The 16,245-nt window shown below is 41.6% G+C and overlaps 1 protein-coding gene and 1 long non-coding RNA gene across 2 annotated transcripts in view; one reads left to right on the plus strand and one right to left on the minus strand.

Moving 5' to 3' along the window:
- The window catches only part of CCL28 (C-C motif chemokine ligand 28), a 30,523-nt gene that overhangs the window by 5,162 nt on the left and 9,116 nt on the right, over positions 1-16,245 (plus strand). The gene's annotated exons all lie outside the window — the stretch shown is intronic.
- Positions 524-6,354, minus strand: LOC112820242 (uncharacterized). The gene is made up of 2 exons (XR_012377591.1): positions 5,368-6,354; positions 524-2,036 (listed from the first exon to the last, which is right to left on the minus strand). It is a non-coding gene; the product is annotated as an uncharacterized lncRNA (long non-coding RNA).

Genomic DNA, 16,245 nt, shown 5'->3' on the forward strand with positions numbered 1-16,245 from the left:
TCCATTCAATACGTGCCCTCCTTAATACCCATCACCAGGCTAACCCATTCCCCTACCCCCCTCCCCTCTAGAACCCTGTTTGTTTCTCAGAGTCCATCGTCTCTCATGGTTCATCTCCCCCTCCGATTTCCCCCCTTCATTTTTCCCTTCCTACTATCTTCTTCTTTTTTTTTTTTTAACATATAATGTATTATTTGTTTCAGAGGTACAGGTCTGTGATTCAACAGTTAAAGATTTTTACTTATTCATTTGAGAGGGAGAGAGAGAGAGAGCACAAGCAGGGGGAGCAGCAGAGGGAGAGGGAGAAGCAGACTCCCAACCGAGCAGGGAGCCCAATGAGGGACTCGATTCCAGGACCCTGGAAACATGACCCGAGTTGAAGGCAGACGCTTAACCACTGAGCCCCCCAGGTGCCCCTCCATTTCATACATCACAGATAAGAGTATAGCTATTTAACACACAGTCATTTTTAAAAAATTTGGATCATTCATCTTATAGGCAACATACAAACTTCTGGGAATAGTTTGGAATATTGAAGTTCCATTTATTCATTCATTATCAGTGAAAGTCTTATTAAGAGACAGAAACCTGACAAAAAGTTTGAACAGGGTAAGTATATCAAATTAATATATCAAATTATTAACTATAACAAGACATGGGCTACAAGGAGGTAAACAGAACTGTAAGAGTATAGGGATGGCTGGGGCTGACATTGGTAGGGCCGAAGGGGAGTGTTCAAGGGAAGGGATCCTGCCCCCCTTCCCTGCCCAGCTGAGATTCAGACCGTGTTGGAGAGGGCACAGCCGTGGCTCACCAAATGGCCAGGAAATCCCTTGGTCTGCCCTCCGGTGTGCAGGAGGCAAGTTCTTCGCGGGGAGGTGTCCCGCTGGAGACATTCTGCCACCAAACTGCCTGGGCGGGTGCTTGCGAGCTGTCCTGAGCTACCAGAGCAGGGGCCAGAGGAGCTGCAGCCCAGCAGGAGTGGGGCCGGCATGAGCCCCCGGGGCAGGAGCACCTGCAGCCTGGAAGGAGAACCCCTTCTCGCTGCAATGCCATTCCAGTGTCCTCCATGACGGAGCTTAACACCAGGCCAGCTGGTGAAGGAAAGGTTTTTAAAGGGCTCATGTTACGTTCACAGAACTAGCAATTAAGGATGAATGTGAAGCTGAGGGGCAGGAAATGGACAATGGGCACATTTTACAAGCACTTAATATTGACACCTAGATACCTACTATGGGGCAGGCAATGCAGTTTTGTTTCTAATTATTATTATTATTATTTTTAAAGATTTTATTTACTTATTTGACAGAGAGAGTACACAAGCAGGGGGAGCGGCAGGGAGAGGGAGGGGAGAAGCAGGCTCCCTGCTGAGCAAGGAGCCTGATGGGGGCTCGATCCCAGGACCTTGGGATCAGGACCTGAGCCGAAAGCAGACGCTCAACGACTGAGCCACCCAGGTGCCCCTTGTTTCTAATGATTGAGTGTTTACTTGTCACTTTGTTCTAAGCACTTAAGTATATAAAGCCATGCAATCTTCATAACACCCCTCTGAGGTAGGTGATATCACCACCCCCATATTACAGATAAAGAAACAGACAGAATTAAGTAACTTATCCAACATAAGCCAGTAAGTGATAAAGCCAGGAATTGAATCTGGTTGTTTGTCTCCATATGCTTAACTACTGTGCAGTGATGCCTTTCAGCATGTCCCTCTGGCACAAAATTATCCCCATCCCCTTCAGGACTACCCGCCCCCACCACCACTCCAAGTGTCCATGCTGTGAGAAGTACTAATGACCAGATGTCTTCACATTAAGGTAAAGAAAAAGCCTCATTCACTCTTCATTACCAAACATTATCCCATGGTTCCAAAAAGTATCTGGGAGGATATTAATTGGGCATAGCAATTTCATGCATCATTGCTTGGTGAGTCCTCCCCGCTTCCTCGATGTTAGCAGTGGACACCTTCATCTGCAGGCCTCCAGTGTGATGTGGCTCCATAAGGTGTGAAGTCCACTAGAACAGGGAACTGTAACCTTAACCAAACACATTCAAAACATTATCTTTATTTACATACTGGCCTTCTTAAATGGCACTCACAAACCCGAGATGCTGATAGCAGGCAAGTGAATCTTTCTTATTGTTTTTATCTTTACCCTGGGAATCCTTTCTCCAAGAGTAGCACAAACTTTTGCTTTGTTTCTATTTTACTATGTTCTATAAAGTGTTCTTTATACCAGTGTTTTTCAAACTGCACTTCTAATAAGCCCTCAAATGACGCCACTGCTGCAGCTCCGGGAATCACACTTTGAGTGGCAAGAGGCTATACAGCTAAGTAAGAGAGGAAGCTGGTTCATCGCTCTGTAATAACAGGATTATTTCCTTAAAACCCAGAATCTAATTTTTATATCATGAATTTGATGTGCAGTGTTTTAGCATTAATCTTAACAGAACTTGAGCAGGAAATTTTTAAAGCCTTGATACAAAATTGGATCACAGACAGAACCAAATCGGGGACAGACGTTCGTGGCAAATGACCCACCCAACTCTCTGACAATACTGGAAATATTACAATAACAAAACCCAAAACCAACAGAATTATTAGCAATAACACTTTAATAACTAATACTTTTACTAGAAATACCAATATCTTTATTATTAAATATAATTATTAAATTATTAATTATATCGGATCATTAAATTATTAATTATATTAAATTATTAAATATAATGGGGCAAATGATTTATCATATTGAGTTGATGCCTAAGTACTTGAGTGATGGTGGAGGGATAATGTTTCTGAAAAGCATGTGTAATTTAAGGACATTTGGGACATAAGACCTTGATCAAATATAGGTAATCTTATTTCCTAAAAAAAAAAAAAAAAGGAAAGTTATTTTAATAGCATTAAAAGCCTTAAAACAAGATACAATGAAATTAAGACAAAAGAGCTTAGTTCAGCTCAAGAGACATTTATTTAGCATTAATACCAGGTACTATGCTATGTGGTGCGGGTACAAATATATACTGAGGGAGCTCACAGTCAAAAGACACAGTCAGAAACTCTTAAATTTTATATATGGTAATGACAGGAAAGCACAGGATGCTGTGGGACCAGAGATTCACATAAGAAAACAGCAAGACTGGGAAAAAGGAGACAATTAATGACATCTTGAACTTGGTCATTAGTTAACAGGGATGAAAAGGGGGGAGACAAATCTGAGAAATGTTAGAGTAAAATATACAGGAGTTTGTGACTGGCTGTGAAGGAGGTTGGAATGACACATGGGTTTCCGGGTAGCAGTAAATGACCATTATGTGAGATGAGAAAAGGAAAGGAACAGATTTTCAGTGGTAAGAAATAATGCCTTCAGTTTGGGATTTATTAAGTTGGGGAGTCTGTGGAATATTCAAGGGTATGTTCAACAGCAGTTGAATATATGTCAGAATTATTGGGGTAGAGGCTAAAGCAGACAAAGATATCTTAAAGTTACTGACACAGGTAGTAATTCAAAGCATGAGAAGATATGAATGGAAAGAAGAGTGGAAGGTCAAGGATAGAAATTTGAGGAATGCTATCGGAGGAGGAGTTCAAGAGCAGAGAACTTAATTTCTCAGTATTAGGAAAATTAGGAGAGATTAGTGTCTTGTCAACCAGGGATACGGAAAATTTCGGAAGGATTGGGTACCAATGTCACATGTGGCAAGGAGGCCCTGAAAGATTAATGTTAGACAAACATCTGCTTTTGGAGGCATCCTGAGGGCGGGTACTTTGACTAATTTTTGTGTATTTAGTGCCTAGAACAATGAAAGACACAAGGTAGGCACTCCACAAATGCTTATGGAATTTTATTGACCTGGTAATCACTTTCATTAGTAAAATAAATTTACTCAAATGATTCAAACTCAAAAACTTTTGTGAGATGGTACTGATATTTTCCCAAGGGAGTTCTTCCTTAACCTAATCCAGGCTAAATTTTCAGTAAAAAAATAAAATAAAATAAAGGAAACGTAGAAAACTCATCAATCCAATGAAGGAAAGGAGGAAAAAATGATAAAAACACAAAATAAGGCAGGTAAGTAAATTTAACCAAAAGGTTAGTGTCACAGTATTAATATCAGAAAAGTAGAATTTAGGCAGAAACTTGCAATAGGACTAGAGGAGTGTTACAGAAGATTAAAAAGTATTAGTTCAGGGGCGCCTGGGTGGCTCAGTCGTTGAGTGTCTGCCTTCGGCTCAGGTCATTATCCCAGGGTCCTGGGATCGAGTCCCGCATGGAGTCCCGCATGGAGTCCCGCATCGGGTTCCCTGCTCGGCGGGAAGTCTGCTTCTCCCTCTCCCACTCCCCCTGCTTGTGTTCCCTCTCTCGCTGTGTCTCCGTCAAATAAATAAAATCTTTAAAAAAATAAAAAAATAAAATTGTGCTAAGGTTGATCCCTGAACATCCCAGGGTTAGGGGCCCCCACCTCACCCTACCCTAATGGAAAATCCCTACATAACTTGACTCCCCCAAAACTTAACTAATAGCCTACCATTGACGGAAAGCCTTACCAATAACATAAACAGCTGATAAATACATATTTTGTATGCTACATGTATTATATACTATGTTCTTAAAATAAGCTAAAGAAAATGTTAAAATCATGAGGCAAATATATCTAGGTCACTGTATTTATCAAAAAGAAATCCCTTATAGGTGGGCCCACACAGTTTAAACCCATGTTGTTCAAGGGTCAACTGTATTTTATTCATCACAAACTTTTTTGTATAAACTTTTATTTTTAAAAGTATTGCCTAAAAATATTATTTAAACTCAATTACTGAGTTTTTTTGGGCACCCATTTAAATTCTGCCCCTGGTGCACCTGGGTGGCTCAGTCCTTCGGTCGTCTGTCTGCCTTCGGCTCAGGTCATGATCCCAGGGTCCTGGGATCGAGCCCCACATCGGGCTCCCTGCTCCGCGGGGAGCCTGCTTCTCCCTCTCCCCCTCCCCCTGCCTGTGTTCCCTCTCTCGCTGTGACTCTCTCTGTCAAACAAACAAACAAAAGAGTATGCCTTCGGTTCAGGTCAGGATCCTGGGGTCCTGGGATCCTGCCAGTGGGCTCCCTGCTCAGTGCGGAGCCGGCTTCTCCCTCTCCCTCTGCCCCTACCTCCTGCTCATGCTCTCTCACGCGCCCTCTATCTCAAATAAATAAAATCTTAAAAAAAAAAAAAATTGCTGCAAGGCTAGTGCCTCACTCCAATCCCGGGTGTGGACAGAAGGATACTTGTGCGTATCTGAAAATATAACCCCAAGTGATATACTGCAAAATCGCAAGAAAAAAAATCTGACATAATCTCGACAATAGTGTAAGATTTTTAACATACCCGCATCAGAAACTGATCAATCAAAAAACGACAATTTCCCCGCAGCTCTATGAAGGGCAGGCGGTAGTAGGCCAGGCCGGTGCTGGGCGCTCGGGGTCCGGCCACCTAAACCCGTCCCTAGGCCGCCGGGGCAGAGGCTGGACTCTGGCGAGATCCCAGGCCACGCCGAGCAGGTGCATGCACTTCTTCCAAGCCTTCCCGGAAGAGACTAGGGCTTGCGGGCGACCATGGCCCCTCCCATGGGCGTATTCCTTATTCTACGTGGGCCGTTTCTTCTTGAAGGTCCTCTCCCTGCGCCGCGCGCACCACCCACGGGCTAACAGAAAAGTCGCCGGACCTCGCCAGTGGTGCCAAGCCCGCTGCGCACGCGCACAGGCCGGAAGAGCGGCGGGATGTGGCCCCAGTATACGAAGAGGAACACCACCCGCTTCTCGTTGCAGCCGCTCCTTCTTGGGCTCTGGCTCGGGCTCCGGCTTGGGCTACGGTTCCAGCACCAAGTCTCCCGCTCCCAGCCTCTCCTACTCCACGGCCGCCATGACCGCAGACACGTGGGCGTGACAGCCGTAAAGCGCCCCGACGTCGTGCTTTTGTCTTTCCCCCCATCTTTGGTTTTGGTTTAGTTTCCTCTGATTTTTCTTTTCTAGGTTCTTGAGTAGAACGCTTAGTTCTTTTTCGTGCGTGTGTTTCAAATAAATGCACTTAGGCTGAATTTACATTCCACCCGATATAATAAGTAGTACTTCCACTTTTTGGAGTAAATATTTTGTGATTTTTTTTTAACTTATGAATCGAATACAGTTTCTAGTTTCAAAACATGATATTTGTAAGTTTATAAATATTTTATATAATATTTAGATCCAAACTTTTAAAAAATATTTTATTTATTTATTTGACAGAGAGGGAGAGAGCACAAGCAGGGGGAGCTGCAAGCAGGAGAGGGAGAAGCAGGCTCCCTTAGGAGCAGGGAGCCGGATGTGGGGCTCGATCCCAGGACCCCCGGATCATAACCTGAGCCCAAGGCAGCCGCTTCACCGACGGAGCTACCGAGGTGCCCCAAGATCCACTTTTAAACATACTTTGCACAGGAACCTCCCCTTCAAATGCTATTAAGAATAATAATAATAAAAAAAAGCCCTAACTGCAGATAATGCTATATAATTTTGTGATGGAGGAAAAAACCCTTTTCCTTCTTCCCTTGTAAGTTCTTGACTGTGGCCCCTGTAACAAAAGACATTAAAAAGGGAAAAGCATACAAATCTATGTAAGTTTTAGTTGACATGGGAGCCTTCATAAGGAAAGGAAGACCCAAAGGAGCAGTTTGAGTCAACGCTTACGAAGTTGGACTGAGTGGTAAATTGTGAAAAAGTAACAAGACAAAGGGACTTGGGCTAGGGTGGTTAATCATGAAAGTGACCGGGAAGATAAGGGTTAGTTTAACCGGGGTTGGTTTGTACAGATTTCTCTTCGCCTCAGCTTGCCCTGCAGTGCAGTAACGCCATCTCACTCCACCCAGAGGAGGGGTGAAGTGTCGCCCTCTGGTGATAAAAAATGTCTTTCTTCCTCCAAGTGCAGGGAGGGCACCTTTTCCTTAGGAGTTTATCTCCTGCTTTTAGGAAGTTAGAATGCGGGGCGCCTGGGTGGTGGCTCAGTCTTGGGCGTCTGCCTTCGCTCCTGTCATGATCCTGGGGTCCTAGGATCGAGCCCCAGATCGGGCTCCCTGCTCAGCGGGAAGCCTGCTTCTCCCTCTCCCACTCCCCCTGCTTGTGTCCTCATCTTGCTGTGTCTCTGTCAAATAAAATCTTAAAAAAAAAAAAAAAGGAAAGTTAGAATGCCCTTTTTGCATTGCTGTTTTTTTTAAGTTAAGTTTTTAAACTTAAAATCAGTATGCCAGAGTGGCAATTTTTGGGGTGGAGTTTTCTGAATACCTTCAGTGAAAGTAAATTAGAAATTGTAGATGAAATGGACAATTTCTTAGAAAACTAAGATACCAAGATTGACTGGAGAAGATATAGAAAACCCAAAAAAGCATAACTATTAAAGAAATTAAATGAGAGTTGAACATATTTCCGTCAAATAGACACCAGGCCTGGATGGTTTCAGAGGTTTTACCAAGCACTGGAGGAACAGATAGTCCTCATCTTATTACAAACTCTTCAAATAATATAATAACAGAGAAAGCTACTCAATGCATTGTTGAGATTAATATAACCTTAATACCCAAAACATTCAAGATTCATATCAGAGGATGAGAGTATAGACTAATCTTGTTTATGAAAATAAATGCAAAAATTTAAATAAATAGCAGATCAAACTCGGAATCATATAAAAATTAATACCTTATGACCAAGTATGGTTTATCCCAGGAGGGCAGGGAAGAAAATAGATTAATCCATCATAGTAATTTAAAATTTGTGTGTTGAGTGTACTATGGGCTAAGCACTGTTCTAGGCATCTAGCAAAGTAATGAGTTAAAGGAAAAAAGCCTTGGGGTGCCTGGCTGGCTCAGTCTGTAGAGCCTATGACTCTTGTTCTTGGAGTTGTGAGTTCAAGACCCACATTGGGTGTAGAGATTACTTAACTTTTTTTTTTTAATGAAGAAGAAAAAAAAATGAAGGAGAAAAGCCTTTCATTGCTATACAGGAATTGAGAAGGAAGAGATAAAAACATCTGTTTACCTAGAAAACCAACGAATATCAACTCCAAATGATTATACCTAGAAAAAGCTCAGCAAAGTTGCTGGATACAAGATCAACATAAAACAATCCACAGCATTTCTACACATCAAAAATAACTAGAAAGAGTGATTTTTCCAAAGACCACAATAGCATAAAACCTATAAGGTACTTAGGAATATATCTAAGATAAGATATATAACAATATTTTATTATTTTCTTTATAAAGGCCTGGAAGGACATCAAAGAAAACCTGAATAACTAGAGAGATAATTCCACATTTATGGAGGGGAAAACAATATTTTTCAGATGTCTGGTCTCCCAAAATAATAAATAAATTCAGTGTAATTCCAACCAAAATTTCAAATATTTTTGCAGAACTTAGCAAGCAGATTCTAAAATTTTTAGGAATGGTAAAGGGCCAAGAATAGTCAAGACAATTTTGAAGAACAAGTTGGGTAAGGAGACTTAATTGTGTTAGGTATTAGGATTGATTAAAAAGTCATCTTAATTGAGACAGTATGAAGCTGATGCAAAGATAGGTAGATAGAGCAACGAAACAAGAGAAAGCCCAGAAAGAGCCCTATGTGTATGTGGGAACATGAAGACTTAAGGGGTGTCTACACATCAGGGAGACTGGGCAGTTCCGCTGTGGAAAGGCAGCGATCTTGCCAACAGAAGATCCCTCTGTCCTGATACAGACAAGAGAACACACTATATTACTGAGTGAGCATTCGCAGATTTACAAGCCTTTTGAAAGTGACTCTGAAGTTAGAACAGAATCGCACACATTTTATACAGGAAACAAGCAAGAATAACTTCTTATCTCCTCAAAAAACAGAGGTTTGCACCTTGTGGCAATCCCCGTACATCCTGTGAGAGACCCTGAGCTAATTCCAGAGGCATGTTCTTACATATCTAGAGGTTCTTTGGCAGTGACCTTAGATATATAGCTATAGATTAACAACTGAAGACTGGGTTTACTATTTAGGGAAATTTGCCTCTGTTGCCAAGGTTAGGGTAAGAACTCAGACTCACTATGTCTCTAAGGAAACACTCTTTAAGAAAGAAGGGAAGGGGAAAATGGTCTCTTTGTCCTTTATAAATGGAGAAAATAATTTTTATTTACCTCTATGGTTCTGAGACACTGGTTATCCTTATGCAAACAATTATTTTTCTGGCTCACAACATACGTAAAATCTGGGTGTAAAAAGCAAAACTCTTTTTTTTCATTAGAAAATATTTACTGAACACTAATTATGTCCTGGACACCAAGGATATGAAAATGGATAAAGCACCATCCTTTCAATCAAGGAGTATAGATTCTAGCAAAGGAAATAGATCCATAAACCAAAAAAATGATGATGAACACTATAAAGAAGTAAACACTCTAAAAGAAGTATAGGGTGCCTGGGGGAAGCCTGTTGAGATTTGATGATGGGATCTGATGTCAGGTCCCAAGTCCTCAACTGGCCACCCTAAGCTATGTTTGCGGGGGAAATTGTCCAGAAGGCTGATTTAGTTAAGGAAAGATTCACACTGGCTGGAACTTTGGCCTCAAGCCAGGTGAGCTGGCCTCTGCGGCTGAGAACTGGCAGGCTCAGTTGCTAAAAAGCAAAGCTTTTAAAACAAAATATTATTTTTATGACCTCCAGCTAGATAAGGATTTGCTAAATATGATATAATGGTGAACTATAAAGAAAAACTTTAAAAACAGTTAAAAGATAAGCTACCAAGTGGGAGAAAATAGTTTCTAATAAAAAAGATCGGAATCCAAGATATTTTAGGAATTCCTTTAAATAAATAAGGGGAGGGAGGGCGCCTGGGTGGCTCAGTTGGTTAAGCGACTGCCTTCGGCTCAGGTCATGATCCTGGAGTCCCGGGATCGAGTCCCGCATCGGGCTTCCTGCTCAGCAGGGAGTCTGCTTCTCCCTCTGACCCTCTTCCCTCTCGTGCTCTCTATCTCTCATTCTCTCTCTCTCAAATAAATAAATAAAATCTTAAAAAAATAAATAAATAAATAAATAAGGGGAGGGAAACAAACTGTAAAAACCAAACAAAAAAAAACTGGTAAATTAGGATTTAGCAATTTAAAGAGGTAATTTAATAGCCAATCATTTCACTCATATGGAAATGGCAAATTTAGGCCACATTACAATATCATTTCAATCCCACCAGATTGGCAAAATTTTAAAGTGACATTATGAAGTGTTGTGGAGAATGTACAGAAATGCAACTTAAGGGGCGCCTGGGTGGCTCAGTCATTAAGCATCTGCCTTCAGCTCAGGTCATGATCCCAGGGTCCTGGGATTGAGCCCTGCATCGGGCTCCCTGCTCAACGGGGAGTCTGCTTCTCCCTCTCCCACTCTCCCTGATTGTCTCCCACTCCCCCGGCTTGTCTCCCACCCCCCCAGCTTGTGTTCCCTCTCTCGCTGTGTCTCTCTCTGTCAAATAAACAAATAAAATCTTAAAAAAAAAAAAAGAACAGAAATGGAACTTTAATCTACTGCAGGTGGGAGTGTAAATGGGTATAATCACTTTGAGAGCAATTTGCCAGTATCACAGGATAAGGTGCATATTTCCTCTCTGTAGCCTTCCGGTTTTAGTCTATGTGCTGCCAAAGCAAGTATATCCTACAACCTAGTGATCCCATGCAGTCTGTTCTCTAGAGCAGTGGTTTTCCAAGAATGTTCCAGAACTGGCAGAATCAGCATCACTTGGGGAGTTGTTAGATGTGCACATTTTCAGGCCTCATCCCAGATTTACTGAATCAGAAACCTAAAGTGGGGGAGGGATTGACAGCAATTGGGTTTAAAAAGCCCTCCAAATGATTCTGATGCACGTTTAATTTTGAGAACCACTGCCTTAGAGAACTTCTCATACAGCCCTGGGGGAGACATAGAAGACCAAGCAAAGCTTAGCTTAAGGTGCCAGACCTTCTGGTATCTGGATTCCAATCCCAGCCCCACCATTTCTTGGACCCCCCTTTAAGCTGGAGAAAGTTATATAACTTTTCTTTTTATTAGTGACCCATCTCTGAGATGGGGATAAATATAGTACCTTCGGCATGGAGTTGCTGTGAATGAAGTAATTCACATATGGCAGTGGATGGCCCAGAGTAAGCACTCAACAAATGTAACCTCTTATTATCATTAGGGTATTTATTGCAGCCCTACTTGTTAACACTAAAGTATTGAAAACATATTTCCTAAAAGTAAGACTGAAAGCAAGCATGGAAAAGGATTAAAATTGGTAAAATTTGGATAGTGGGTATATAGGTGTTGTATCATCCTTTGTACTTTTCTAGGTGTTATTTCGCAAGCAAAGAAGAATAGCAGAAGTGTTATTAGTATTCCTCCACACTTAGATTTCTACATAAGATTGTTTCAGTAAATTATGATGTCTTCATTAGACATGTTTCCATACTCTCTCAAATAAATAAATGAAATCTTTTAAAAAAAAAAGAAATGTTTCCATAGAGGTTAATGAACTTGTGTTTTTGGCAGAAGATATAAGGTGATGTGGTCCCAACACTCTTTTCATATCTTCCTGTCACAACTTGCACTCATAATATCCTATAATCCCCATGAAATGTGCATAAATTCTGTCTTTCCCCACTTTTGTGCCTTTATACCCATTCTTATCCACGTTTACAGCCCTATTCAAACTCTCCATCTTTCAAGTTCCCAGCTCAAATATCATCTCCTTGATAAAGATGTACGTGGATCTGTTATCTTTTCTGCCTCTGAATGTTCCAGATGTTTCTCATATAGCCCTTGTCATGTTCTGCCTTATGTCAGAAGTGTTTCCCCGTACTTTGTTTCTCACTTCTTATACAGTAGCAAATCATCTTTTATAATGGGGCAAAAATCAGTACAGTCTACAAAATATTTGAAAGATGATGCAGGGGCGCCTGGGTGGCTCAGTCAGTTAAGCATCCGATTCTTCATTTTGGCTCGGGTCATGATCTCAGGATCATGAGATCGAGCCCTGCATCTTGCTCCACGCTGAGCATGGAACCTGCTTAAGACTCTCTCTCTCCCTCTGCTCCCACCCACCCGGCTCATGCTCTCTCTCTCTCTCTCTAAAAAAAAAAAAAAAAAAAAAAAAAAAGGATGATTCAAACATCGACTTCAATTCACTGAATATACACATCAGATGCTACCCACGGAAACTGTATGGTCCAGGCTTCACTGACTGGTGAATTGGTGAATAGAAATTATGATGTTCTGAGTCCTGGCCTTCTTCCCTCGTCAGTCATTACAGGGTTTTTCCCAGGATCTGCAATACAAAATTCTTGATAATTCTCAAATTGCGGGTCATAGAGAAGGGTCTTTCCCTCTAGGAGTCTGGGAAAGTTGGTCTGATAGTGATGAAGGATAGCTGGAAGGCAGGCAGGCAGGTAGGGACAAGGGGCCCACGCCCTAAGAGGAAACAACCCTGAAAAGGATTTTACATCACACACATGTGTAAATTTTACATTTACACACATCTGGAAGGAGCCTTCCACCCTTTCCCATGTGATAGATGACAAAAACCTGATTGGATGGCAGGTGCATTGAGGGTTAATCAGATGAAAACAGCCCGCCAACAAGCCCATAAGAACCCCTAGACTTAGAAACTCCGGTGGCAACCCTCTCGGGTCTCTTCCCTCTTGGGGAGCTTTGTACTATCATTCGAGAAACTTTACTATCGCTCAATAAACTGCTTTGCTGCCCACAGCTCTTTGTCTGGTCTACCTCTTCATTCTTTGAAGCGGCGTGACCAAGAACCGTGGGCAATGAAGGAGAAGGAAATCCTGTAACAATAGGTTCGAGAGGCTGACCTCTCACATAATCAGTGCCCCCACCTGCAGGTTTTTGTGCCTCTGCTGGGCAGCTGCTGTTGACCCACTGCCTACCCACCGGTGGGTCCCTTTTCCCCAGAGGAATGACCTTAGGACAGCAGGGAAGTGCATCTACTGTTCTCATAAATCACCTCTCCAAAGAGATTCCCAGATGGAGCTGTTAGGCCGACACACTCTGGAGTGTCCTTTCCAAAGCAAAGACGCGTGTCTGGGGCAGTTAGGAAAGGGGGTGGGTGTGGAGCAGAAAAAGCCTCACAATAAACCCAAGATCATTGCTTGTTCACACCTCTGGGCCCTGCAGTTTTATTAAGCCCACTCTGCAAGACTTCTTTTTTATTTGCAATAATTTTCTTCCCAGATTTCCCTCAGAGAACCCCTACTCCATCAGACAGTCTGTGTCTGTGTGAACTGCAGCTTGGGAACAAAAGCAGGTTCTTTCCCGTGGGATTTCTTGCTTTATGCAGTGGTAGACCAGGGTGGTGTTATTGGGAAGGCTTAGCTTTCTAATCTCATATTAGCTTGCTTTCCCAACCAAGTAACTGTATCAGTTGAATTAAAACTATGTAAATGCGGAGGAAACGTCACCTGATCCCTTTTTTCAACCTTATTGTCATCTCTAAATCTTTCCTATCTGGAAATTCTGGATCATCATTGAAATAGAGGGAGTTGCTGACCACTCTGAAATGGAAATATTCTGACAGGAGGCTGAATGAAAAAAACCTGTAGGAGGCGCTGTTCCCCAGAAGAATGTTAACATTGCCCCAGTCTGAACTGCCCTGATAACAGTTTTGGTAGCCTCACTTTTTGAGCACTCTTCAAAGGATTCCATCTCTCTTGGTTTTTTATATTTCCAACTGCCTCAGGAGGGCACCAGTCACTTCTGCCAACATGTAATAAATCTGGCCTGCCTCTTGCCTTTCGATAGTTAATCCAGTTTAGGTTAAAGGATCTCCAGGTGTGTCCATCCTACCTTAACATAGGAGAAATGTAATCCAGTTTACTAAGTGCATATAGGTCCTGGGTGCTTTTCTGGCATAAAACTATTCCTGAATTGATGTCACCACTCAGATAACTCAAATTCCTAATCACACAGGTTTGCCTATGATTCTTAATTCCTACAATGCTTCTGAAAGTCCATTTCATATTTTATAGCTACTCGGGTCAAAACTAATAGCAGGGTTCTGAGTATTAGCTCTCTGAAGCTGGTAACTCGTCATCTTTCTACTCCCAGGGGCTAGCATAGTGATTCACTATATAAGAACTTATAAGTATATATATATATAGAGAGAGAGAGAGAGAGAGAGATCACTCTATAAGAATTCACCTGTAATTCTTACATAGTAAGATGATGAATGAATGGATGGCTACATGAATAAACCCAAAACTTTGGGATATCAAACTTAACTTGGAGAATAGGAAGCACAGCGTAGCTAAATAAGCAATTAGTTTTAAGAAATAAATTCATTAATAAGTGTAAGGACAACCAATGTTCTGTTCTCCTATAACACTTCAAAAATGGAAATATAATTCACATACCATAAAATTCACCATTTTAAAGTGTACGATTCAGTGGTTTTTAGTATATTCACAGATTTGTACAACCATCACTACTATCCAGTTCCAACATGTTTCATTAACCCCAGAAGAGACCATGCACCTGCTAGCAGTCACTCCCCATTCCCGCTGCCCCCAACCCCTGGCTACAACTAATCTGCTTTCTTGTCTCTGTGGATTTGCCTATCCTGGAAATTTCCTGTAAATGGAATTGTATACTATGCGGCCTTTTGAATCTGGCTTCTTTCGCTTGTAACCTTGTTGTGACTTTGACCATCAGTCTGTTAACATTTGTTTTGCTGTGTTGTGACTATTTGTTGACCTCCCTGCCTCCCACTGGACTATTCAATATCACAAGGACAGAAACTATGCCTTGTTTATTTCAACATTTCTAATGCAGAGTTCAGGACCTGGCACAGAGTGGACACTTAGTAAAGGTTTGCTTTTCCTATTCTGGTGAATCTGGTTGTTCGGGGCTTGGGTATTCCTCTCTGCACATATGCATAACATTGCATAACAATGCATATATTATATGTATAACAAAATGAAAAGCCCCTTGGTCTAGATTGAGAGGAAGGAGGTAGATCCTCGTGGCATGACATAGCTTGCCCTGGGAAAGGTGAACATTTTCCTCATTTGGGCTGCTGCAGACTTGCTTGACAGCTAAATTAAAACAAGTGAGGCTGAGCAGGACCATTAATACTCTAACACTTATGTGGATATATTTCAACTATATTAATTCAAATTAGTGGCTTAAAAGTGGGGGCATGTGGGATGCCAACCTTGTCTTCCCTACTTACAGTTAATTTTTCTAATTTTCTGTTTCTATAGTAGGACTTGGTTCAGAATTTCCATAGCAGTGGAGGCTTAAAAAAATAGAAATATTGCATGCTTGTTGAAAACTGGCCCCCTCTCTAGAGGTAGTTTTTGCTTATAAATTTGGGCATATATATTTCCATAATTTTTCCTTTGTGTATGTGTCACATTCTTTTTATAAAAATGGGATCATTTACAGTTCTTGGACTGAAACTTGCTTTTCTCACTTAACAATAAATTATGGGCATTCGTTTATCTTAGTGTATATATCCCTCATCCTTTACTCCATTTGGATGTACGATTAGTTATTTAACTCTTGGTAGACATTTAGATGGGCTCTAATGTTTTGCTATAGTGAACAGCTGTGCACCCGTCTTTAAGTCTTGTGGGAGCCTTTTGGAAGGACAGAATTCCAGAAGTACAATTGTAGTAGGCCAAAAGGATTGAATCCTAAGCATTTAGTTCCAAATGTGCCTCCTCTACTATAGCCTCTTGAGGACAGGGACATACTATTTTATTTATTCTTGTACCTCCTACTTACTGGTATTGTGCCTGGAACATTTTAACTGCTCAATAAATGTTGTTGAATAATTGAATGAATAAGTGAATAAATGAGTAATAATGGAAAGTTTTGATGCTCAAAGAGTGGGACACATAAACATTTTTTGGGGTCACATAAACATTCTTTTTTCTTTTTAAGATTTTATTTATTTGACAGAGAGAGACACAGCGAGAGAGGGAACACAAGCAGGGGGAGTGGGAGAGGGAGAAGCAGGCTTTCCTCTGAGCAGAGAGCCTGATGCGGGGCTCGATCCCAGGACCCTGGGACCATGACCTGAGCCAAAGGCAGACGCTTAACAATGGAGCCACCCAGGCGCCCCTCACATAAACATTCTTAATTTCATAATCAGCTTCCTTCTCTACTCCATTGTTGTGAGTGACCTGATGTTTCCATGTGGACAAGGCATGGATATAGAGATCTTCCCGTAT

This window comes from Callorhinus ursinus, unplaced genomic scaffold, assembly GCF_003265705.2.
Source record: "Callorhinus ursinus isolate GAN/ISIS: 27379988/994484 unplaced genomic scaffold, GSC_fseal_2.0 scaffold3, whole genome shotgun sequence".
NCBI lineage: Eukaryota > Metazoa > Chordata > Mammalia > Carnivora > Otariidae > Callorhinus > Callorhinus ursinus.